This window comes from Argiope bruennichi, chromosome X1, assembly GCF_947563725.1.
Source record: "Argiope bruennichi chromosome X1, qqArgBrue1.1, whole genome shotgun sequence".
NCBI lineage: Eukaryota > Metazoa > Arthropoda > Arachnida > Araneae > Araneidae > Argiope > Argiope bruennichi.
Genome location: NC_079162.1, coordinates 47,762,312 through 47,789,202, shown reverse-complemented (window position 1 = coordinate 47,789,202; position 26,891 = coordinate 47,762,312). Strand labels below are relative to the sequence as shown.

The 26,891-nt window shown below is 28.8% G+C and overlaps 1 long non-coding RNA gene across 1 annotated transcript in view; it reads right to left on the bottom strand.

The window, feature by feature from the left end:
- Window positions 1-4,051: 4,051 nt before the first annotated feature.
- The window catches only part of LOC129958610 (uncharacterized), a 35,148-nt gene continuing 12,308 nt past the window's right edge, over window positions 4,052-26,891 (bottom strand). Inside the window, exons 2-3 of the long non-coding RNA XR_008783265.1 lie at window positions 22,895-23,080; window positions 4,052-4,855 (exon numbers count right to left, since the gene is read on the bottom strand). This is a non-coding gene — a long non-coding RNA (uncharacterized LOC129958610). The remainder of the gene's footprint in view (window positions 4,856-22,894; window positions 23,081-26,891) is intronic.

The following is a 26,891-nucleotide window of genomic DNA, read 5'->3' as shown; positions in this document are numbered from 1 at the left end:
TTTAATTACATACAGATAGCCAGTTTCTCTGTATGCTTGTGCCTTTTTTCTTATTTCACTAAATTTATCAATGGATCAACAACTTAACAGTTAGGATTAGATTATGCGTCTCGGAGCGATTTAAAAATTTAGTATAGAATTTAAACTAAAAAAAAGTATAGGAAGCTGAAGTATTATATTGCAAAAACGGTTTTTAACCATCTTCAAATTCAAAAAATTATCTTTTCAATGATATCAATTTAATTGGACATTTTTTCTTCATTATTGAATTTTTTAATACAACTTTCAATAATTATTTTTATTGTTGTTATGAAATTTGAACCCTTTTTATTGTAATTATTTAACCTCGTGGTTTTCGTCCATTTTTAAAGATTGAGGCATGAAAATATTTATTTTTTCATATTCATGGGAGTTTCGTAATGAATTAAAATCAATTGTTCTCGAAATATTACGGATATAAGTAAACATATTCGGAAACTTGATAGTATCACTAAACATTCTTTACTTTTTTCTAAGTATATCGCAGTCCAGCTAACATGCAACTGTGTTAATTGAATTTCATTTTCGCTTTTACGTTTAAGCTCAAATTTTAGTTGAGTTAACAGAACAAGTATACAGGAGTGCTAGTTAAATACCATGAAGTAGTACAAATGAAATGTCTGTCACAATTTAAAATTAGGAAAATCTTGTTCTAGGTACGATTCAGAGAAAGCTAATGAAACGCGATCAATACTCTCAACTAATTAAATAGTAATAAAAGTGAATGTGTGTGTCAGCGTTCTCAGAACAGAAATTTTTAAAGAAAGTGTTAGTTTTTATAATTTTTCATTTCTAGATACTATACTATTCCAATTACTCAATTTAATATATAAAGAATTTCATAGCTAATTCAATTTGATGTTTTCTTTCTCTTTGATGATTTTACTATATCTTAGATAAAACTATTTTGGAATATTTAGTTCATAGATAACATTGGAATCTTTTTGAAGAATTTTGGACTTAGTTAACAGATTGCTGTATTCGACAATCTTAACAAGATTCATTCTTTACATCAAAGCTCAATAAAAATTGAGCGAATGATAGTTAGGCAGTTGCATGAACGCAATGAACAGTCTCACTCAAAGTTTGTAAAATAGTATGAATTAAATGTCTCCCATTGTATGAAATTTCAAATAACTTGCTAAAAAATTTTGATTAATAGAGAAGATTTAATTCTCACACAGCCAATATACTTGGCAGGCAAGCTGTCTCCGAAGAATTTTTCTAAATTTGGACACATTAAAAAAAAATATTTTTATTTATGTTTTGCTACAATACTTTGCGTTGTGGTAATGGAAGTTAACAATTTTCATTACTCCATTAAATGCTATTTAAATCGATTGCTTTCCTTCTGTTAAAATTTATGGTGCAAAAATTATACTCGGGTTGAATACTAACTGAAAAAAATATATTTTTATTGAAGTGAACTTTAATACTAAAATATTTTGTCTGTAATTTTTACAAATTTTTAATAATTCATCTTTAAATGTGTAAATTTACCATCTTTTGTTATAATAAAATGTAATTCATTTACATTGCATCGCCAGCTTTTTATTTAGCCCAGTCATCATTTTTTAATAAAAGTTTTTATAATATGAAATTCTTTTATTAGTTTTGATACCTACGATCTTAAATGTGTCTTTTTGTTTAGAGAATTGAGGGCTAATTTTACCAAGGGCAAGTAGTAACACACATGTAAGGTAATGATTTAAAAAATTTTTGATCAAAATTTTCATCTAATTTCATTTTTATAACAGGCTCTATTAAGTGAACTCAGTCAGCTTCCCAACAAAATGGACATTGAGAGCTTTTATGCATGCGCTTTGTCTTAGGGGCAGATAAAGGGAGAGGGGAGGTTCCGTAAATTTTAATTCAAGTAAGTTAATGGACCTTATTAAAATAATTTTTACTTATTTATTTTGTCTACGTGCTAAATTTTGCTGCTTAACTTTTTTTTATTTATTGCAATATTTTTTTAGAAATGTAAAAAAAAAAAAAAAAAAAAAAAAATTCTTAGAACCGTATTTTTTTTTTTTTTTTTTTTTTTTTTGTTCATGTTGTAACACTTTTTGCTTTTAATGTTAACATACATAGTAAAAGATTAGATCTCTAGCTAAGGATTCTCCTCGGAAAGAGGCTAACAGAAGTTGATGCGAAAGGAAATTCGTCTAATGTAAGAAACAAGAACAAAACAAAAAGTAAGAAAAGCAAAGGAAAAAAAATACAAAAAGAAAATAAAGACTAAAAGGAGAATTTTGAATTGAGATACAGATTCTGAAACTGTAGAGTGGTTTTGCTTAGTTTGCAGAAATATTGTCACAAGTGAGATGTCTTAGAGAAGACAGTCTGTTATTTGTTTTTATTAAACTGCAATTATAAAAAATTGACTTACATGTTAAATAATTATATATTTATTTTACTATAAACCATTTTATATCATTCTTTGTCCCCATACCAAGTAATAATATTAACCAACTGTTGTTTGTACCTTAGTTAATGACAGAATGATAAAGAAAAAATATTGTTAAGTATTGTTGAGTAAATCGTTTTTATTTATCCTTCGTTTCTTACAACTTGCGCCAGGTCCGAGGCAAATTGTAACAGCCGACTGTTTTGAAAAATAATTTTATGCCACAATCAACAAAGCGGTGGATCAACACCAACTAATGGTTCATATGTTGAATGAATCCTTACGCTATAAAAATAAACAGCTATAATTTTTTAAAAATCGTAAATACATTAAAAAATATAATAATTATTCAAAAAAATTGTTTAACCAGCTCTGTAGCTCTCCTACTGCCTAATAATCTCCTCTAGATAGTTTTAAAAATAAAACAATTATAAAGCAAGAACTTTTTTTTCTTTTTTTTTTTATATTTTAGGGATACTGCAGTTTCTTTACCTATGCGCATGCTTAATTTTATTTATAATATTTTTAGTATCAGATTTATTCATTGATGTGTTATAATTATCTGAAATATATACTTTTTCATTAGCTAAATAATGCATGATTATTGCAATTTAAGCAAAAATTTTGAACAAAATAGAGAGTAATGTTAAATGAATTATACATTTTTCGGAGTGATTCTGTCTAACACATTTAACAGTTGAATGAATATAAATCAATGAGTTTAAATCATTAACTTCATTTGGAACTAAAACATTAAAAGCATATTCATTATGTTTATGCATCAAAATTTAGTTCAAATGCATTTTCTGTTGACTGCTTATTTTTGTATTTTTCAATTCATTTCTGCCTTCTGTAGCAGTGCATACTTTCAACTTGTCAAGAATAATAAAATACTAATTTTGAAGTTGGTTGTCATAACCAAGTTAATATTATAGATTAACCATTTGGTCACTGAAGACAATTACTTAATAATATAACCAATAATTTAGTTAAAGTTTTTATTTGAAAGTTGCAAAAATAAAAATTAAATATTTACTTTTAAAATGGCAGAGTTACTAAAGAAACTAATTTTATTCGTCTAAGATAAGCACATTTTCTTTCTATTTTATAGCGCTTCATGGTCACATATGGATTTTGCGCCAAAAAAAGCAGTCCCATTAACCAATTGTTTTTATTATTTGAAGAACTTGGAGTACTTTCTTCAAAGCACTTAAAGTATGTAATTAACAAATGTCCCTGATATTTGTTGCAGTGTCATGAAAAGAAACTGTTTAGCTGTCCAAGTTTATTGAGCATTATTCACTCCCAGATTTTTGTTCACTTTTTGGCAAGTTTTATTAGCTAGAGAAATTTATCATTTTTTTAATATTTTATGTATTTACCTTGTAAATGCTAAGATGTTTTCATTTCTAAAACTCTTTGTCAGATGGACATTAGAGATAATTCCATCATCGTAAATGACTGAGGAAATAGAATGAAAGAAATGATTTCCTTTGAGAAATGTTAAAATTCATTATTTTCAAAAATAATCTCGTAAATGATGAAGATAATATAAGCTTTCAAAATCGAAGATTTTCTGAAAAATGGTCTTGGATAAGAATTTTTAAATACTATTGCCAAATATTTATTTGCTTCATAAAAAAATAAAATAATAATAATAATAAAAAACAATGGAAAATCCGATTGATAGTTATGCATACTCTGAAAAAGATATCTGTTGTTCAAATGGTTTAATTTTGTGGTCATATATGTATATATAGCAAGCACAGTGAATTTTAGTGCAAAAGTTTCTTGTACATTGTGGACACAATCCGATTAAAATATATTAGCAATAACTCATTAATACATTCTGTTTATCCTTTTATAATATCAACAATTTTCACTAGGAAAATATTTCAACTGATTAAACGTAGAATGTTAGTAATTGTGATATTTTTTACATACGAAATTTTAACCGTACGGTAGTTTACTAAACGTGCTCCTTTGTCTAATCATTATTGTACATTATATAACAGATATTTATTTTTCTATTTTTGTTGCTATTATACATATTGCGTTACACATTAAACTTGGCATCAATATAAGTTTGTACAAAAATTTTACAGTTTTTCTACATCTCATTATGATTAAGCGATTGTTTGTGTTTTACCTTAGAAGTCAAGTATATTTTTCTAAGTCTTCTCAGGAAACTCACAAAATACATGATAAACTCGTCAATGTGATCAAAATCTTCTATTTCATGACTGTCCGTATCCAAGGTGATAGCTATATGAGATGGCTTTTCATATGATTTGATGTCTTCTACTCCACTGCAGTTTTTACAAGATGGTGAGTAAGTCAGGTTTGTGCTCTCCATCGGAACAGTGTTGCAACTTGCCATTTTTATTTATTAAACTTTTGAAAGGCCTAAAAAAAGATGAAAAAAATATGTTTGACATGATATGTATAATAACAATTTTCAGTTTCTTTAATCGATGCGTTTTGTTTTTGTGATTCTTTGTGCAAAACATATGAATAAATAAGTTCTTCCTGTGAAATTCTCACTCTTAGTGTATGTATTGCTCATTGCTTCTTATCGAGTCCGATTTCAGCAATGATGAAAAAAAATTACAATTATATTTTCCATTAAAAATATTATTTGCATTTCAATTATTTCACTATTACTGGTATTTATTAGAGTTATTTGAAAAAAAATTAAAGATAAATAAAATACACTCTAAAGTAAGATATTTCACCTCAAATTCTTCTTACGAACTTTCGTTTAAATAAGCTCTGTTTCAAATATACATAAACGCTATTAAAAAATTTTGCTCGCATGCGTAACATACTTTTCTCTCACTCGTTTTTATCTAGCGTCGTGAAGTACGTTTGTATATCTTTTTTTAAATGTTTAATCTATCATTCATGAACATTCTACGCCAACTTCATCCCAACTCCCGCGGTGAACTATTAGAGTACATCGCAAACCCACACGACACCCACCGCCCACCCATATCCTCTTGCTTTACATGATTACAAGAGTCGCTCCAAAACCACCACCACCACATATTTTCGAAAAGAGATGCTAATCTTTGAATGAATTGAAATGCTTTCTAATATTCCGTTCACTGAAATAACAAAATAGTTGTTTATTTTTCATTTGCTCAGAAAAAAGTTGTTTGATACAATCTCAAGCATATGTTATGCCTTATGTATGTTAAAGCTCATCCCCCACCCCCTCGTTACCCCCACACGTTAATGTGCAGCAAATTTCTGGGGCAGATAATGGTTTAGGTTATAAATATATATGTTATGCCTTATGTATGCTAAAACTCATCCCCCACCCCCTCGTTACCCACACACGTTAATGTGCAGCAAATTTCTGGTGCGGATAATGTTTTAGGTTATATATTGTTATATATATTGTTCCAAACATGTAATGTTGCTTCCCAGAAATGTTAGTTCAATCACAGGAAAGACCGTTTTATTATCAGTTCTGTTGGGTGCTGATCGGGTGCCGCGTCAGTGATCTTAGAGCTTGGCGATGAATTTGGTGACTTTGGCGAAAAAATAGATATTACTGGAAACTTCCAGAATTTTAGCGATTCAGCCAACGGGAACCAAGATACACCTGATTTATTCAGAACCTTCTCGGCGCGCCTTCGGGAACTATAACAGGCCGGCAATCTCAGGCTGAAATCAATCGTGTAAAGAGTCTACGGTAAATAGTTGGATCCGTCCAGCGAAGAGCTCAAGCGATTGCTGAACTTAGCTGTGTGCCGATTCCTGGCGTTTATTGTAGAAGCAGCATCGTGTCATGTCTGGAGTAGCCAGTCGTGTAGTAGTGAGTCAGCAGTTGGATATAGCTAAAGCGAGGAGACAGTGGAGAATTGCATACGTTTAGGGTGAAGCTACGTGAATTCCCTTCTTCTGCTGAATTCTGTCTGAGCACTTTGTGTGCTGCTGTGTGCTGTCCTGTCTTCGTTTCGGCTGTATATATTTGTCGCCTCAGTGTATTTGTCTCTTTGTGTGTAATAAAAGTCGTCGTCTTTAGCTACTGAAGGACTGATTATTTCATCGACTAACAAATCGCAAAAGAACCCCGACGGAAGAATTAAATCCGTTATAATATGTTATGCCTTATATATGTTAAAACACCTTCCCCACCACCTAGTTACCCGCACATGTTAATGTGCAGCAAATTTCTGGGGCGGATAATGATTTAGCGTCTGTCCTCGAATTTCGACAGCCATTCCAAAATTCTCTTCCCCTCAATACAGCTTTAGAATGAGATGTTAATCTAATAGGGAATAAACTGAAATATTTCATACTATCCCGTCTACTGAAGTAAAAATAAAATGAGTGTTTATTTTTCGTTTGCTCAAAAAAAAAAAAAAAAAAAATGTTTGCTATATTCTCAAGAGGTTTATTCTCTGTTTAAAGCCATTTTGCTTTTTTTAATCTGACCTTCTTATCGAAGAGTGAAAAGAAATTGTAAAAACAGACCATTATATTCATAAAAAAGAAAGAATGGAAGTGCGTCATTTTCACTTCTTAAAATGGTAATTATAAATTTTATGAAGACAGTACTTATTTCTGAATATTGTTCTTTACAAAATAAATTATTCACATTATTTTTTATTTTTAAAATGTACGCTTATTAGATTAACAGTATTTTTCACTTTTTACTTGCGGCACGTGGTCATTGAGCAAGTAAAGAAAAAAAAAAAAGCTTTTCGTTATTGTTTTGGTGAAATGCAATATATATTACTTATAGATGAGTTGGCTTGTTTGAAACCCATTCATTACAGAAACAGCCATTTCCATTTTCTTTTTCTTTTAACAATTCTAACTTATTTTAATCTGGATAATGAAAACAATACTTTAATGAAATAATATCGGTACATTTGCGAAAAAAAAAAAAAAGGAATTTGAACAAGATAGAAAATAAACAAAAGACTTAATCGTAACTTTCATTGTTATCTTTCATTTTCAGATAATAAACATTTTTTGACTCTACGTGGTTGATAAGATCGATATCACTGGCTTGTTTATTTATTTTAATGAAAATTTTTTCTGTGGTAATATTGGAATCGAGCTAAGAATTTATACAGGTAAAATATGTTTTATGAAGGCACTGGATCATAAGAAATTTGAGTTTCTGATCAAAATTTTCGGAATAAAATATGTTTCGCAAGACTTATTATGTCTGGAGCAACTAATACTTAATCTTCAGAAAATTGACACTATTAGCAAGTCAGTTAGAAAATGACTTACCGCTATGATGAAGACATTTTGAATGCGAGGAGCAGTCACAACTGATTTTATAAATTCCATAGGATTTAAAATGATGCATGTTTCTTTTCAAACTATAATAATTCATTTCGACCTTATACTTCCAAGACAACTCTTCTCCATTGCAGAAACGATGAAAATAAATTTTCATCTATATTTGATCTGTTTATTGTTATGCTTATCTTTTCAGTGATGAATTTAATGATTTCCATTGTTTTTGTATTAACCCCTTAACTTACGAAGTTATATAACATCCTAATTAGATGACACATTTTATGTCGGACATTTAAATTCTTGTAATAATATAAGTGTCATTTAAGATATTGAAGCATTTCTAAATAATTTTTGTATTTTAAATTAATGAATCCTAGCTATAACAATAAAAATAATCCATTCTAAATAATGAATCCTAGTTATTTTAAATGCACATTTAAAACAAAATATTCAGGAATTCGATGTGCGTGTCAGACGTGTCAATATGAGAAGGGGTTAAGATCTTATACACGAAATGTTTTCGAAGTTTACATTCGTAATCATCTAGAGTTCAAGAAATGATTAACTTATTTTAAATAAATTCTTGCGAATTAAATAGACGTAGATCGAATCAACTAACGAATGACCATCAAAAAGAATTAAATTCCTAAGTTGATGTTTAATTGTTTTTTATTTGAATATATACAGCTTTACATAAGATTCAGCACGAATATTTTAATTAAATATAAGATTAATAAATTTCTTTTCTCGGACAATTTTCAATTCCTATTATAGTAATTGTATTATAATCGTCAAATAATTCAACCCCCATCTTTACTTATCAGATCCCCCTGAGTCTGAAAAACACATTTCGGAATTATATATTTCTTTGAACGCGATAACTCAAAAAAGGTTTCAGTATGTAGTCTTTGCAACAAATATGTAGGTTTCTATCAAATTTTGAAAGAAATATATTAGCAAAAAGTTTGTTTATCTATCCGTTCGATAGACTGACAAATTGTAATCATGTTCGATTGCAAGTGAATATGATAACTACAAAAAGCAAAGAGCTAGATGGATAAAATTTGGTACACAGTTTTATCATCTAAATTGTACATTCATATCAAATTTTGATATAAATCCATCAACGAGTTGAATGCCCGTGGATCTGTTCATTTGTATGCATGTAAGCATTACATCTCAAAAACGCAACGAATTTGGTTTGTGTAGAAATTTGATACTGATCTTGTTACTAAAATAGTTTCTCTGTATCAAATTTTGATCTAAAATGGTCGTCAAAAAAGCATTCAAAATACATTTTCACGCTTTCCTTCTCTATACTACGAAGTATAAAACACTCATGTATGGGTTTCTGAGAATAAAAACCTGAATATTTGTGGTATTTACGACCTTGCTCGAGGTATGCAGTTTTTATGCTGGAGGAATTAAGACATCAAGTATACCACTCCTGCTTGTTTATTTTATGAAATTAAACGGATTTTTTGTGCATATATGAAAGGCATAACTCAGTGGCGTATTAAAGAAATACCTTTCAGAGGCGTTGAAATCGTGATGAAATAAAAAAAATAATTTATTTTAAGTCTCGACATATTACATGAAATAGATGAAAAATGAAGTTATCCAAACTATGACTAATTTTAATGAGACGCAACCTTCACGTTCTTCGGTGATGAGGGAAGCAAGTTAGGGAAGAAAGAAAAAGATGGGAAGCACGCCCATAGGTTTATATAAAAGGAATCTTAAACCGGATACTCCGGCCCTTCCGAAAGCACATGGGAAAATTTGAATGACCGGACCGCCGCTATAGTAACACTGGCGGGAACTGTAATTGAATCCTAGGAGCCATCGCCTGCCACGGTACAACCCTTCCCTTGGGAAGTACGTACCGTCATCGAGGGAGAAGCCGACCCCCACCTTTTTCAGTACCCACCAGGGTGACAAGAACCAACCACCATACCGGAAGCTTCTCTTATATATAAAAGAAAAGAAAATTTCCATTATTTGAAAGAAAAAATTGCTAATTCAGTTACTCTCTAAAGGTTTGTGACATTAAATGGTTAAAGCAAATCATTACCAGACCATTAAAGCAATGATGAAATTTTGAGAAATGCAGCGAAAAGTTAAAGGTTCGCGCTACTCAGAATTTTAAATAAAATTGTTTTTATATTTAAATTTAAGGATAGAGAAAATAATTAGTTTTAAAATCTCGGATAGACAGAATTTATCATATCTATAATTCGATATATTTTTAAATGATCAAATTTCATAGTATAAAATATATATTGAGATAAAATAAAGGACAAAAACGATACTTAACAACATTTTGGTCTCAGTCCTTCATTAAAACATTTTTCAAAGCTTTTCTAGATAACTGAACAATACTGGTTACAATGGAACCAAGGTAAGTCATATCACTGACTCTCCGACCTGCCCGAAGGCACACTGATAAAAATACTGAATGACCGGACCGCCGCTACAGCAACACTGGTGGGAACTATGGTTGAATCCTAAAGGTCATCACCGACCACAGTACAATCCTTCCCGAAAGAAGTACGTCCCGTCATCGATGGGAGGAGCCAGATCCCCCCCTTTTTGTGTACCCTCCAGGATGGCGAGATCTAACCACCATATCGGAAGCATCTCATCCTCATTTCGAGGTGCTCCTCCGGGGGTTATGGAACCAAGGTAAAAAATAAGAACAATAGTGTAAAAAACAACAACGGAGAATAGGAAAAAAAAAAACATTATTCCTTTCCATAGCAATACAAATGAATAAAGGCTTCAATAGTTACAATAAAATCATTTGCTGAGAAGGCTTACTTTGCATTATGAATATCAAACTGTATTGAAACTCATATTTCATCGAGCTCACTTAGAAAATCATTTTGTAAACAAGGTTTTCTTTTTCAAGCTTTTTGAAACGGTAATTTTGATTCATTAATGCGACATTATTGAAATTTACTCTAGGAGAGATTTCAATAACAGTAATACAATAAAATTAGAGAAAGAGGTGGATTAGAAATTTGTTTTGTTACAAAAGTACTTGGACTTAATCGCAAGTTTTTTGAGAAAATAGAAATTAAAAATATCCCGCTGTTTTATAGAAACAAAGCAAAAACTCCCCCAAGGTTGGAAGGTTATTAGTGTCTACAATGGAACCATGAAAACTCGAAGAACAATAGAAGAAATTAAACGAAACAATGCAAAGGTTGTTCAATTGTAATACGAACGAATGTACCTGGATATCATCATCCTTAAAGTAATTGAAAAAATTATTAAACCTTTAATGTTTATTATGAAGTCATTTGTTAAAAAAAAATTCTTACATAAAAAAAAATTCTGTTTATAGCAATCATCTATAGTGAATTTATTTAAAGATTATCAAGTACTCTGAAAACATCAGTTTTTGCGGTACATTAGAGTTTTGAAACAAGGAGTTTTTTATTCATTAAAATTATATGAACATAACCAGCTGTAATCATATAGCGTTGCCATGGCCTGGTCATAATCACACGGTGAATCTAAATGTCCAGTCCGTCGCAAACAATACTGCGAGAATAATAAACCACGCAAATTAAAAATAATTACACCAATGGATGTAATGAAATGTTAATTTTGTTCAAGATCAGCCAGTCGCAATGAAAACATCATTTTTAATGATCTCTGAAGCAAGTGACTTTGCTTCACTATAGTTAATCGCAGCAGGTTATAACTGATAAAATATTAGGAAGATTCCAGCATGAAACAGTAGTATTATGAAATATGAAATACTTTGTACTTTTTCTTTAGTTTGGAATTCCTAAAAGATTCATTAAAATTTTTTAGAGTAATCATAAATAATTACATTAATACTATCTGCAGTGAACCATGAAAAATGCAAGAACATTTGGCATACAAACGAGACGAAGAGGGTGACAGAGCGTTCTTTTCCATTTTGTGTTAAGACAAACTAGTCATAACGAAAACATCAATCTTTATTAAAAAAATTCTGAAAGAGGTGATTTTGACTTGTTAAAATTATAAATATTTTAAAATAGATTCATCTTATAATGTCATAATCGTAGTCAGCTATAACTGACAGCATACTGTGAAAGATACTACCAGTGGCGGTAGAATAAAACAGGAAATGTGTTGCTCATTTTCTTTAGTTTGGAATTCCTCAACCACCCATTGCAATATTTTTCTGAGTAATTCTATAGAATTGTATTAATATTATCTACAAAAGACCATGAAAATAAAAAAAAACAATGGATAAGAAAATGAGACAAGGACAAAGAAGCATAGCTAGAGTATTCTTTTTCATATTATTGCAAGTGAACATACCTTCATATCACCACCTCCTGAATGATTGCTTTCGTTTCTCCGATGCAATGGAGCTGGAGCGGAACTAAACGAAAGTGACCAGAAGACGGCTTCCGTCGGATGAAAACGAGAGCGTTGTAATAAAAGAAGTCGGACAGAAAATCACGACAAGGAAAATCTTACCTCCAAACCGCTTTTAGGAGGAAATGATCCGAGTATATCCTCCTTTTTGGTTCCTCGGATTGTATTACTTCCTATGCAGCTTTGTTCTTGTCTCTAATCAGAACCTACTTAGCTATTAAGCTTGCTGGAATTCCCGCAGAGAAGATCGAGGAAAATTGTTTACTCGTCAACAATGATATTGCAACGAATGTTAATTTATTTGCGTGTTATGAGCCCTAGAAATTATAAGAAGTAAAAATTGCTTTTATAAATTAGTTTAAAAAAATTGTTTTATATAATAAAGAATGTTAAATGATAAAGAAATTAAGAAAAATGTGTTTAGTATCAATAAATTTATAGCAGACAAAAGTTTTCTAGGGGAGATCTTAAACTGGAAGTTTAATCAATTATCAAACTGGAAGATATAATCAATTATTTGATATACTTCATAAAAAATAAATTTCACAGATTTTTTCTAATATAGTTATGCTATGCAATAAACAATGCAAGATTCTGAATTGTCAAGTGCTGAAACCGATAAATAAAAAAATTACATTTAGGAACAGTCTAAAAGTTTGCAAATCTCCCTTATTACAAGCTGAAATTAGTGGGTTTGAGTTTTCTAACAGGAGAACTATTTGCACAGTGAAATGATTTTTCCGATTTGAAACCCCATTCTTAATTATTAAATTATTAAATATATATTTAGCGTATTTCTTGCAAACAAATCTACACAAATAATATGCATACGTGGATGAATATTTTTTAACTGACTAATTGAAAATTGTATAAAAATATTCATGTGAAAATTGATTTAAAAAGTGATGTCTCAAGAGTAAATAACAATGGAAATTACTAAAAAGCTGCGAAAAATTTGTAAATATAATTAAAATCTTATCACTAATATTAATATTTTTAATTTAAATTTCTATCAGCTCGCGAAAGTTACTACAGATCTTAATAATATATTCATTACTTATTATTACTAACTAAATCTTGTTATCTCTCAATTAATGAAATAAATTTCAACTTTTTAAAATTCTTTTTTTAAAAAAGAGTCACGTTGGCATGCTTGAAGGAGTAAATGATAAAAATATTCTGGAAACTTCCCTTATGGTCTTCTTGTATATCATAAAAGAATTTTAGTTAAAAATTTTTTAAGATTGTATAAACCACTTTGATTTTATAAACCACTTATTTTTACACATAGCAAATTATGTGTCATCAAAATAGATTATAAATTTTTAAAATAGTTTTCACGCATGCTTTTGTTTATAAATTTTTTATCGAAAAGCATTTATTAAAATTCAGAATAAATATTAATATTATGGAACATGTTGGCTTTTTATAGATTTCTTGTAATCTTTAATCGCAAAGAGCATTTCAACATTATGAGACTAATTTTATTAATATCTGTTCTATCATTTCTTTTTTTCATCAAAATATAAATTTCTAATTTGAACCCAGTGACTAATTTCAGCATTAGTTTTCCATTTCAGCGAAATTTTTAACTTAAGCAACATTTTAATGATTCATTTCAGTTAAATATTTTATTTCATTAACTGTGATAAAATATATTTTTATATGTTTATTATTTAATATGTGTATGTAAAGAGCTTCATTAACATAAGTTTAGTAAAGCTCTTGATATCATAATTATTAATTAATGATTTTTTGCTGTCAAATAAAATCATTTAAAACATTTAATTACTAAGATAGATTATAAATAAATATCAAACAAATATAGCATTAAAAATCGTCATTTTACTGGATTTGTCAAGTAGAACATAACATAACCAGTAAAATGAATAATTAATATTCAATATATTATAAATAAGTGGTCGATTTATTTAATAATTTGTAATTTAATTCTTGTCGTTGGGTCATTTACAGACTTTGTCTTACCGCTTCCATTTCGTGCAACGGTAAAGGAACTGAGGGTAATCTTTAAAAAATGTTCACACGATAATGAAAAGGACTATCGCTCGCTTGGGTGTTGTCAGGGCAACTATTATATATGCGAACAAAACTTTAAGCTTCCTTTAGTATTAAGTTCAAATGTTTTCTTCCAATCATAATTCGCAAAGAAGTTGTGCCAATTATAATCGGTGCAATTTTTTTTTTTTTTTTTGAATAACTCTATATATAAGATCGGCTTACTACAATTCTTGAATATAGGGAAGAATCAAGATGGCATAAGTTTGGGAGCTACTGGCTTTCTTCAATAATACGTTTTAAAAATGTAGTTGAACTTATCAAATAATATATTCATTATAATGCATTCGCCCAAGTCATATTTTCGTAAATTATTTCCGATTTATTTGAAAAAATAGGAGCTGTCTCTAACTATAAAATGCTTTTCCTTTTTTTTTTTTTTTTTTTTTTTTTTTCCCTTTCATTTTAGTGAACGGTCCTTTAATTTAAGAGCTTCTAGTAAAAAATTTTGAAATTAAAAAAAAATCGTTTTCTGTTAATTTAATTAGAGGACCTCATAATCTCTTTATAAACTTCTTTAAATTCTTGAACAAATTTTTTACTATAGAAAATGAATAAAAGAGTTGATCTGGGAAACAAGTGGTGTATCTAGTTGAAATAATTGTTTTAAATTGTTGGCATAAGAAGAACATACTCCAGCAATGATATCGTAAAATGAATAAACTTATTTATTCAAATGGAAATAATTATACATCTTTGCAACAGATTTTTTTTTCATTCTATCACGATAAGAAACTTCATAGATCTATGTGAATATTTGAAATCTAAGAAGAGAAAAAGACCTCTTTTGACCCTATTGCATGCACCAATAATTAGCAAGTTCAGAGTAAAAACACTATTCATTATTAATCCATCTGTTAACATCTGGAAAAACCTAAATACTCATATTAATATAAAGCATGAATGGGATAGTAGAGCAATTGTGTCTGATATAAAGAATGGTATTATAAAAAATAGGAAAACAGCAAGGAATCTTAATGATGTCAAAAATTACTTATTCGTAATTATCTACGGAATAAGCAACGGAATTATTAACTCACTGTTTAATTTCATAAACGAAATGATTAATTTCAGAAATGAAAATGACACACTCCGTATAAAAAGGTCTTCAACCCTTTTTCATCTGTATGATTTATTTTGATAAATTGTATTTCGTATTTTAAAAATATCCATCTTTAAATTAGAGCAGTTCTTATTAATGTTCATCCGGAAATGGAAAATAATTGCTCTAAAAGTGGAGACAATAAATTTAATTTCATAATTTTCACTGTTAATAGATACACTGTAGCTGTACTTTAAATGCTAATGATTGCTTATTAGAATAGCATCGAGTTAAATGTTAGTATTTATTAAATTTTAAACCATGTTTAATATTATTATTTGATGGTTGATTGCTTTTGTAACGCTTCTTAGTGCACGAGCCATGTTTGGCTAAATTGCATCAATCATAAAGTTTTATATTATTTGCTGACTAACGTACCAATGGCTGGAAGCTTTCAACTTATTACTTAACCTGTTTTTTGATTATTTCTGATTAATTTTAACATATTTTTAACGGTCAAATATACCATGTAAAAAGACTATACTTCAATCTTAAATGTTATTTTCACGCTTTTTTAATTTATATATAATGAAGAGGTAAAAAAATAATACCATGCCCCGGGCGCCACCTACTTTCATTATACCATTGCGTATTCCACATGTCCCACATGTCGGAAATCACAGATTTGGATAATCAAGATTAAACAAAATGTATAAAGCATGTTTATAGCAAAAGTACAAAAGCATACAACAATCTAATCTCCAAAATATACAAATATTTATATTTTTCCAAAATATAAATATTTGTATGAATTTTAATTTAATTTGTATGAATTTTAATTTAATGAAATTTTAAATTAATTAGAAATTTCTATTTGATTTTATGGAGTAGGAACTAATTTTTATGACTGAAATGTTAAAATACATCTAATGCACTATAAAAATAAAGAAAAGAACAAAATAATTGGATAATAGAACAAATTAATGGAAAAAGCATTATTTATTTTGGTTAATGGGATGACGTGTGTGCTGATATTTAATGCTTATTATTTGGGGAGAAAGAAAGGAATCATATTAAACGTTTTTTTATTAAAATTGGCAGAAATGTTGATTTTGTTTTTATATCTTTATTAACAGATTGCTGTAATATATGAGGGTTAAAAATCAATTTAAAAAATAAAGAAATGAAATTATGCCCGTTCCAGGCGAAATGACATCGAAATAAAATTAAAAGCGATCTCAAAATCCATAAAAATAAAGCCATACGTACTTTTATGTCAACGCGTTATTAAATATTTTTTTACGTTAGCAATCAATTATGTCAGCAGTTTGAAAAAGAAAAGGAAAATAAACATATATTTTCCAATTCTTCTTATTCATTATTCTTCTAATCAAACTTTTATATGAGATTCTTCACGTCAGTGGTGTTTTCTTTCCCTTCTTTTAGTTAATAGTGAGCGTTCATATAACATACGGTTGTTGTTTTCCCATGTTGCATGTTTTTCGAGTTGGGCGATTTTTCCCTTTTTAAAAATGTTTTTTCAATTTGCAATCTTTAAATAGAAATTTTCATTCATGGCATTTTTATTTTTTAAAAAGTTTTCTGTCAATAATGCAAATAACTCAATCCTTATTAAATTCAACTTAATAAAGATTGAGTTTCAAAATGTTTTGAATTTTGATTTCTTCATAGAAGCTTTCAAAAGCATGTCGTGCACCTTTGCAGGACTTAGAATAGGTCTTCTTTTCATTTTCTTTCTTTCTTTTTTCAATTGTGTGCACTGTGTGTGTGGGGGCGGGGGGGGGGTATTTTTTTCAATGCATCGAGCTCATCAAAGTTTGAATAAAATGTTTCTTCTAAATCTTTAATAAAGAATTTGGAGACGCGCTTTATTTATTTACCCCATTCTAATAATTTATTTAAGCCATTCTAATATCTTATCATCTAAAACCAAGGGGGAAAAATATTTTGTGTTAAACGCTCATGCTCCTAAAGAACATGGCCACCAGTGGTGGGAAGGCACGAACAGTAGAGAAATTGAACTAGAGCTATGCTAGCAAGAAGTGAGCATGCATTAATGTCTTCTAACAGCAAAAAAAAAAAAAAACCCTTCATTAATAGTTACAAATTAAAAGAAATATTTATCCTTTGTTTGCATATGTGTTTTGTGAATTTAATAAATTTAAAGTATTTTAAAACTGATAAATTATGTATTTTTGTTTCTAGCCATTTTAATTCTGGATTGTGATTTTGCTCTTAATCTGATAAAGTTGAATAAAGCAATTTAGTTTTGTTAAGAAATTTCTGTATTCATGATTTTTCTGTATCCCTGTTTTCTCTGCATTCTTGGTCATATGCATGATTACCGCACTGATATATTTTAACTTTTTTCTGTAAATTGATTTTAATAATAGGATATGTGAAGAAAGCGTAAAATAAATCGAGAGAATTTTTAAAAAATTAACTTTTTATGTGATTGTAGAGCCAAATGTCCTTGAGTATGGATCCTCTTCGACTGTTGAAAATGAAACCAAAGTGACCCTTTAGTTTATTTGTGTCTCATCTTCTGAACCCGATTCTACTAAAAATCCTCTATGTCCGCGGTCTTAAATCTTGTTAATTTTTTTGGATTCAAATGCTTTCCCGTTTTTGAGATATAAAACGTTTTAGTGGAGGGTGTTAGCTCTGGTGTTGCTCTCATCATCTGGTTATAATTAAAATTTACAAGGTCTTTCCCCATTAGCTTTATTACAACTTCGAGACCCTTATCGTATTTTGAAAATTCAAATTGTAAAAATTTATTTGTAATAAAATATCAGAAACGACATAAGAATTCGAATGGTTGTGAATAAAAAGAAATTTTGACAATTTGGATAAATATGTTCTGTCTGGTTCTAAATATCGACTTTTCTAGATTATTTTCTCCACAATGAATGCCATATATGCGTGATCATAAAATCGATAAAAAGAGATAATATCAATTAACTATGTAATTTTATTGAAAAAGTAAAAAAAAAGGAAGAATAACATAAGCGAGAATCTTCAAATTTGTGATAAATTGATTAAATATCATAAAAGACTGCGAAAATTTGATTTCAGTTTTGATACTCTATTCTTAAATTTTTTAAAAGTATTTTTATTCGCATGAACTACTGCTGTTATTTAATGGGAGCTATGTCTAGTTTTATTTTAAAGCAAAGGCGACTTTAATTTGATTTATACTCCAATTTTGGTTAGCGCTCCAAATTCTCTGATTTCTGCCTTAATCCAGTTTGACCATTTTTGACGTCCATTTGCTGATCTTTGATTGTATACATCAGTAAAATTTTATTCTTTTATAGCCTTTTTTAGATCGAAGCTAGACACATTTTCTGAGATTTCTTTCAAATAATAGAGCAAAAAAAAAAAAAAAATCACTCTGAGATATTAGATAAATTATCTAGAAAAATATCATAAAGAATGTCTCTTATGAGATATCATGTTGCAAAGGAATATTAGCCTTCAAACAGCAACTAAGCAGCAAATCCGAAGCACAAAATTACAAATATTTTGCAATTTTAAATTAATGTTTTATTTTTTTTCCCTTTATTTCTCCATTTGTAATCAGGCAGCGATGACATAACTTTTAATGCATTGAAGAAAGTTTCATTTCATTACCTTTTCCCTCTTAGAATTGTATAACAGATTGCAGCATTTACAGCAAGTCACTGTGACAGCAGGTTAGCCTTCCAACCAGCTGGAGAGATGGAAGGCTACCCTGCTTTCAAAGTAGAAGGTCATGGCCTGAAATCCCGCTGATTCCGCATTTGAAAAGAAAATTAAATTTCTTTATTTTCAGTTTGTTTGTATATTTAGTTTAGATTCTAGAAAAAGCTTTCTTACCAATTTCTAATAGAGGTTCATTTTTATCTGTTTTTATTTTTTATAAAATCAATTTTGTTCGTTGCAGGTTATCTTCTGCTTCATATTACATGGATTCATGTTGATTGAATTCTATCTTTGATATTCATTTTAAGAAGATAAGTAATTTTCTTTTAATATTACGTTACAGCAATGAAAAGTCTGATCGTGGTTACTTAAATGCTATCTTTGTGCCCCAGTTTCTATCATTAACTTGCTATTCTCACTATTATTTGTTTTTTTTCTCTCTATTACTTTGTAATAATGTACTTTATTCTAAGTTCCTAGCTCTATCAATGTATCATTCGTAGTTTTTGGCTTTAATTCAAACTTTTAGATTGTTTTTTATTTATTATTATTTTTAAAAAATAATTGCAATAAAATCATGTTGTTGTAGCATTTAAGAACAGAATGAACATATTTTACATAATACGTGCTCATACTTTTTTGATGAAAGAATAATGTCGAATATGAGTATGAATCTTTGATTTACGACCAAATTTCTTTCCGATAATTAAACCGAAAGTCAAGTCATTTCTGAATCGGATTTATGTTTTTTCAACAATATTTTCATTTAAACAAGTAAATAATGTGCATACTACAGAAAAATGCAATCTATTTACTTATAATTATTATCTATAATGTGAAAAATATGAAAAATGTATTCTACTTTACGTAATGTGAACAAAAATGCAACTTGAATTTACGCTTTATTTTGAAATTTAAAATATATTTTAAGTGGTTTTTAGTCGAAATTTTATATATATATATATATATATATTTTAACATCAAGAGCAATAGCTTTAAAATGATAAAATTTAGTGAAACGAAATTAAAACTTCTGTAACTCTATATTCTCCGAAAATCAGGACATTTTCTGAAAAAAGTGTATATATATATATATATATATATATATATATATATATATATATATATATATATATATATATATATATATATATATATATATATACATACAGAGAAATCGGGATATATTTCCAACCCACTTCATAGAGTTTTATTTCTAAGTCATTAATGTCTTAATCTAACTCATTTTATTTGGAAAATTAAAATTTAATGGTTAATAACAAAAAGCGAGCATTACTTTGTAGTCAATATTATAACAAGACATTCAGATAAAAATGGTTTCCATGTGACACAATGATAAAATTGCAATGATTATCTTATCGTTTTCAGAAAATAGAATTTTTTTATAAAACGACAAAAATCCGAACATTCCTCATATAGCACTACTTTTTATTATGGCATGTGGGCTACTTTTCTTTAGCTCGGTTTCATTCTACATTTAAGGAATCATCTCGATATATCATGATTGAAAACACTATACGAGGCTATGTTCATTATAGGACAAATGATATGAACTAAAAATTTCTTTTCAAATAAAATTAATAACACTAAAACATTACTCCACTAAATTCACGGAAACAATGCCTTCTGAATTGTTATTGTGTCGAAATTGTAAACACAAAATTTTTATATCATATACTAATTTTACTTTGCTCACAACGAGAAAAATGAGCAGTTAATAAACATTTCGAATCATCTGCTCAGACGAAAACAAACTCCCGACACCACTTAGGTCACTGGGGCAAAAGAAAGTGGCTTAGTTTACCTTAAGGTTTTCAAAAAATTTCTTTTTCCCTCTTCACGATTGCGTGAGGAGGTTATTAGCTTTTGATAGTATGACCGTATCACATCAGTGAAGAAACGGTGTTATGTTACGTAATAGCTACTCAGTAGGTGAATCCGGTCAACTCCATCCCCATAAAAAGAACAAGGAACTATAATACGTTGCTCAACCCATTGCCAAAGGGGAAATAAAAGAAACTCACCACCTGCTCTACTACTTTCACTTCAAAGGGCCTCTCCAGATGGTCCATTTTGTGATGTTTCGAAAATTGTTTTATCTGGATAAAGTTTCACAAGTAAAATATAGATAGACGTAGGTTTTAGTTACAACTAAACGATAGTTTTATCGGTTTTTTCCCCCCAGGCAAAACCCCTCAAATTCAGATAAATTGATTGCTCTAAAAGTAAAAACAATTTCCAAAATTCAGTTGTGGAATTGAAGTATTTCACAAAAAATATCTGAACTGGAAAATTAAATAAAGTTGTACTTAATGCTGGTAGCATTTATAAGCAATATATATTTGTTAATGCAAAAGAAAATTTTTAGACTGATAAAACCTGAACAGGCGAAAGAATATTCTATGATTTTTTTTTTTTATCTCTTACATTATCCCAATGCACCAACTATTTTCAAATCGCTCCTTTGTGATATATGACGGACTGAGTCGTATTTACATGAAGTTTGGTAGTTCAGTAAAATAAATATTATAACCTCATTTAAAAAAATAAAATAAAACAAGAATGGTGAAACTTTGTTTGATTGCAACATTCTCTTTTCGGGGAAACTTTCAGTAAAATGTTTTTATTTTTATTTCTTATAAAATAAAAAAAATTGTAATAAATAAGATGAATAAAGTATGTAAAATAACATTTACAACTCAAACCAAAGTTTCTTGAGAGTAGTGCGTGCAAATTATTTTGCCAAAAATTTCATCCATGTCTAGTGTGAAATTAAAAATAATTTAGAAAATAATTTTGATTTAACACACTAAGTGTCGGACTGATAGAGCAAATCTCACTAATGCGATCAATTTTTTTTCACAATTTTTATCAAAATATTTTTATAGTTATTTTCTAGTTGATTTTTACATATTTTTTAAAACTTTAAACTTACTTCTTTTTACAAGTCCATGGGCAGCCATATTGTTTTTGCAAATATTTTTTCATGTGGGGCCAAAGTAACTACCCATGGTCATTTTTTAAAAATTTTAATTGCTTACAGATCGTGAAATAAATTGATTGATTGAAGTCTAAATAATGCAGAATTAACTTCTGAGCTAGGAAATTTATCTGATATCAAAGAGGAAAGAAGTACAAAACAAGTCAGAGAGTGCTACAAATCTATGCCAAAAAAACGACATGCCGCATTCGTTTGAAAACATCAGAAAAAAGTTACATGTAAAATGTCAATACGTATTTCATGTTTCCAAAAGTATGAAATGAGCTGAGCATGAATTATCCAGTTCATAGTTATTTTAGTTTAGTAATCGATCATGTCATCTAAAAATATAGAAAAAGTTTTTTTTATGATTATAGATTTTTTTTATGTTGTTGTAAGTTTTTTTTTTATTATTATACAAGGGATAAATAATAATTTTGTCTAATTATGTAGTTTAGCACCTAGTTATTTTTATTGTAGTGAAATGTAAAAATTATTCATTCATTTCGCTATAATTGGTTTATTGAAACTAGAGTAAAATTACTTTTTTTATTTCATACTTACTTTTTTTTCTAATTAAATAAATAAATGAAATGCATAAGATAACTAAATTACATAAAACATTTATTTTCCATCTACATTTTGCATAAAATGTCAAAAATTGAAGAATATATAATCGTCCAGTCTGCATTAAGATATGATGTATCTTGGGATCAAATAATCGGTTAGAAAATGCAAAACTAATTTAATCGTGTCTATGAGTCAGCACGCAGCGCCTTAATAAATAAACAAATGTGACAGTTGCAAAATGTCCATCGGTGGTCACACCGCTGGAATGAAAAAACTGAAAATAGCCGCCAGTGGACAAATGGCAAATAATGCATAAAATTACACTAATATTTGTGTTCATTCAATTTCTTTTTACTTATCATTAATTAAAGATTCAGTAAACTATTTTATTACTTACTTACTGCACAATAGTGCCCTGGAAAATTTTCTCGGGTTTATGGGGAAATATGAGTGCAAAAAAATGCTTTTTGAAAAGTTCTGTTCGAGGTGATCTGCAGAACGGTGAACAGAAGGCGTAATTTGCTTCTTAAATTTTTTCCACTCGAGACTCTTTTCGGTTGCAAAAATATCCCGCTCTCTCCATCTGTGAATGAAAAATTAATTTACGATCCCAAAATGTATTAATAAAAAGTGAAACAAGGTAGGAAAGTTTTCATGTAAAACAGATAGTGGGAATTAGGTTAAATGTGTTTATTTTTTTAATATTTTAATGAAATATTTTAAATTAACTTGACTTGCTGAATTATTTTTGCTTATATCAATTGCATTTTTAAAATTTTTTCAAAAAATTGTGATTCTTTTTACTCATATGTAATGCATTTTTTTTTTTTTTTGCTGCATTGAATTTATTTGTTATAAACTATCTCGTTAAAATGATTTAATTGCCAATATTTTCGTAACGACGCCTTTATTAGCTCATTGTATTAACCATATTAGTCGCATTGATACTCTTACAATACAATGATAAGCATACCCTATTTTAATTTGTTTGAATATACATTACGTTCCCAGCTCGAACGACATCAAAATATTATGACTACATGTAAAGCGTAATTTAAGAAAACATTATTTTATTTAACGAAAAAAATATTTAAACATTGTAATTGAAAATACCACCATGATGGATCAAAAACAGTTTCATGATCAAGTTTTTTGAATAAAATCAAAATTTTCCTAATTTGGCCTTATAAAAATCATTATTGAAGTCGTTAGGGTTCGACCATAATTCCTGCCTAAGTGCTGTCTCGAAGGTGATGGTCATTCAGTTCACCCCGGACGCTTTGGTCGTGTGGATGTAGCTCTTTCGCTGTTATAACGATCAATATGGCAATTTCGATTAAAGTTTTTCAAGCTTATTTTAAGTAGAATAGCTTAAACTTGAGAAATAAAAGGATTTACTTTAATCTTTCGCAGTGTTCGTTAAACTATGTAATAAAATGAAATGCGGCTTTAAGGACATTTCATTAAAAAAATAATTAAAAAACTGAAAAATGCAAATATGAGGACGAAGTGACTGAACATATACAATAAAAAATGAATAAAAAGTTGCAATATTTTTTTATTCTGCATTTTGTTGTAAAGCTTCTTACCTTTTAATTTGATAGATTAATATGCCTTAAAATATTTCTTAAACTTTATTTACTAAGATCTCTCTCTCTCTCTCTCTTTTTTTTTTTTTTTTTTTTTTGTAATAAGGCCGTTTACTTTGAACAACGCAATTGAATGAAATTCGGGTTTTAGAAATAAATCTTCCTTCAAGTTACCTAAATGATTTTTTTTAAATAATCCTTTAAAATGATACATAAAATAGTTGAGTAAAATTTTAAAATCCCGTTATGAGTTAAACTAATATTTTAAATCAATTTAGGCGTTTTTTATGATTCTCAGCCAGATAATAGAGTGTTCTTTATGTAAGATAAAACTCTTCTGTTCAGAGCTACCTAAAGTCGTTACCATTTATTAGAAAAAAAAAAAAGAGTGAAATTTTGTGTTGATTTAATAAAAAGATAGCGAAAAATATTTATCATGGAAAAAAAAAAGAGAGAAGTTTCATTTCTGGATTCCAGAGAGCGTTTTAACACGAAAACCCGTAATACACATGCAAATTGTTTTCCACGTGTTGCATAAACTATTGTGAAATCTACAAATATTAGCGAAGAATTTGATTGCAATGCGTCTGCCACTCACATAGCTTACGTTAAGGAGATTGTATTTTGTTATAAAATCATTTTATTGTAAAGCTGATTCCAAACCAGCTGCTTTGCTGAAATTTTAAACTATGTAGGGACTTAGAACAGGTTCCATCTTTTTGCTAAAGGGTACCCGAAAAATGATTATGAAATTTGAATCAGCAGAATTGCTGTTTTTAAATCCTGGAAGAAAATCCATTTCCACGGTAGAGTGAAGGAAGCTCTTCAAGTAGAGGAGAAAGGAGCTTTAGAGTTGCAAAAGTGTCCGAAACAATTTCTAAGTGAATGTTGGACGTTTTATAACGGCTGCTACATCACTTATAAAAAAAATTTGCATAGTCTTCGGGTTTTCATTCTATTGCATTCTCCAGGAATCAAATTTCAAATTGAATTTTTTCTGAATGTTTTCCCTGTCTTTTTTTTACATCACCCACAAAGTTTCTCACTTTTTAGATAAATAGTTACGGCTATAAGCTGTAAAAAAGAGAAACTTTAATAATATTAATCGTACTTAAAAGAGAAACTTTACTAATATTCACCCTGTACAAATATATATATATATATATGGTGCATCATCCTTTTCAGAAACAAAGAAAATTTAAATAAAAAAATCATAATCAATTGATAGAAATATTCAAAGTAAATAGGAATTTAAATCAGATTTATAATATGCTCTAAATTTGTTGCTTCAGAAATGATGTTCATTGGGGGCTTCTCTTCGTTCTCTTTTTTAATTAATAAAAGTGACAAATCTTTTTTTTATTTTCATTTTTTCAAACTTTTTTATTCGTTTTATGTATGTCATAATTCATTAATAATAAAGGCTATGGAAATTCATAACCAGTTTTTTTCTTCCTTCAAATTCTCATTTTGGTGATGCTCTCATATAAAATTAAATTTTAATTAAAATTAATGCATTATCTGGCGGTCAAGCTATAAAGATATTGAAATATTGCATTGCCATCAGGAACACACAGTTGTACAAAATTTCAGATCTTTAATTCTTCGCCAAGGGAATGAAAAATTGATTACACATTTTTATTTTTACAAAAATAAAAAAATGCAATTAAATAAAAGCGTGTAAAAATTAAAATAAACTTACATTATTCAATTCTATGAAGATTCTTAAACTACAACTTCTATTCATTTATGTCTTTTTGAAAAATGTATCTACATCAGATATTTGAGATTTTTTACAATTTTGTATCGCCTCCATATATCAATACTACACAAGTATATAAGCATTCATAACCATTCTGAAGTTTTGTACTATCACAAAACTAAAGTTAAATCATGCAATTAACTGCATTATTAGACGTCCCATCCTTCAAAAGTGGATAAACGATTCTACCTTTCAACTTTTGCTATTGAACTAAACTTAAATATTCTATTATAGTTTAAAAATGCTTATCTGAAAAACACAATGCTATCTGACATCACAAAATTAGCACCACTTATGTGATTATCCAATGCTGGGAAAAAATATTATAAAGTTTTAGTTCATTTACTAATTCCTTGACATAAAAGGAAAATTAGTTAAAGATCTCAAAAGATAGGATTTTGTAAACGTATAAAAAACAAGGTGATATAAGTCCTATATTGTGTGTGTCGGCAGATCTTTGTCAGTGGGTCTACGAGGAAGAATACTTTCTTTGATTTGTTAAGGAAATTATACTTCCTTTAAAAATAGACGTCCAGCAAGTGAAAATAAATTGAGAACTGTAAATATGTTTTACTTCCCGTTCAAAGTTCCAAAGGTTTCATCTAGAAAGGACAGGTATATAAATACGTAGTTGTTGATTCAATTCCTTTTTAAAAGTAAGGTGTTTGTTTCACTCTTGGCCCGTTGCTCTGAAATGTGTACTCTTATTATCAAATCATTTATCAAGCTTCTTTTAGGTTTGACAGTTATTTTTTATGCTCCGCTGTTCAGGTTGTAAAGCTCTCATACATGAAGTCTTTCTGATTGGAGAAGGTTTTCATTGATGTTTTTGTATTTTTATATTCCGTCTTTTTTTTTTTTTTTTTTCCCCTCGAATGTTCGGTCAAGTTTCCTGGTTTTTATTTCATCAATCTTTTAAATAAGTGCTTGACGTTCAAAACATCAATTTGATATATTTTTGAAGTAGCTTTTTTCCCTTATTAGCATAAACATAATAAAATTCTCAAAATTTATATTACTTGGGCTGTAATTGGAACGTGCAT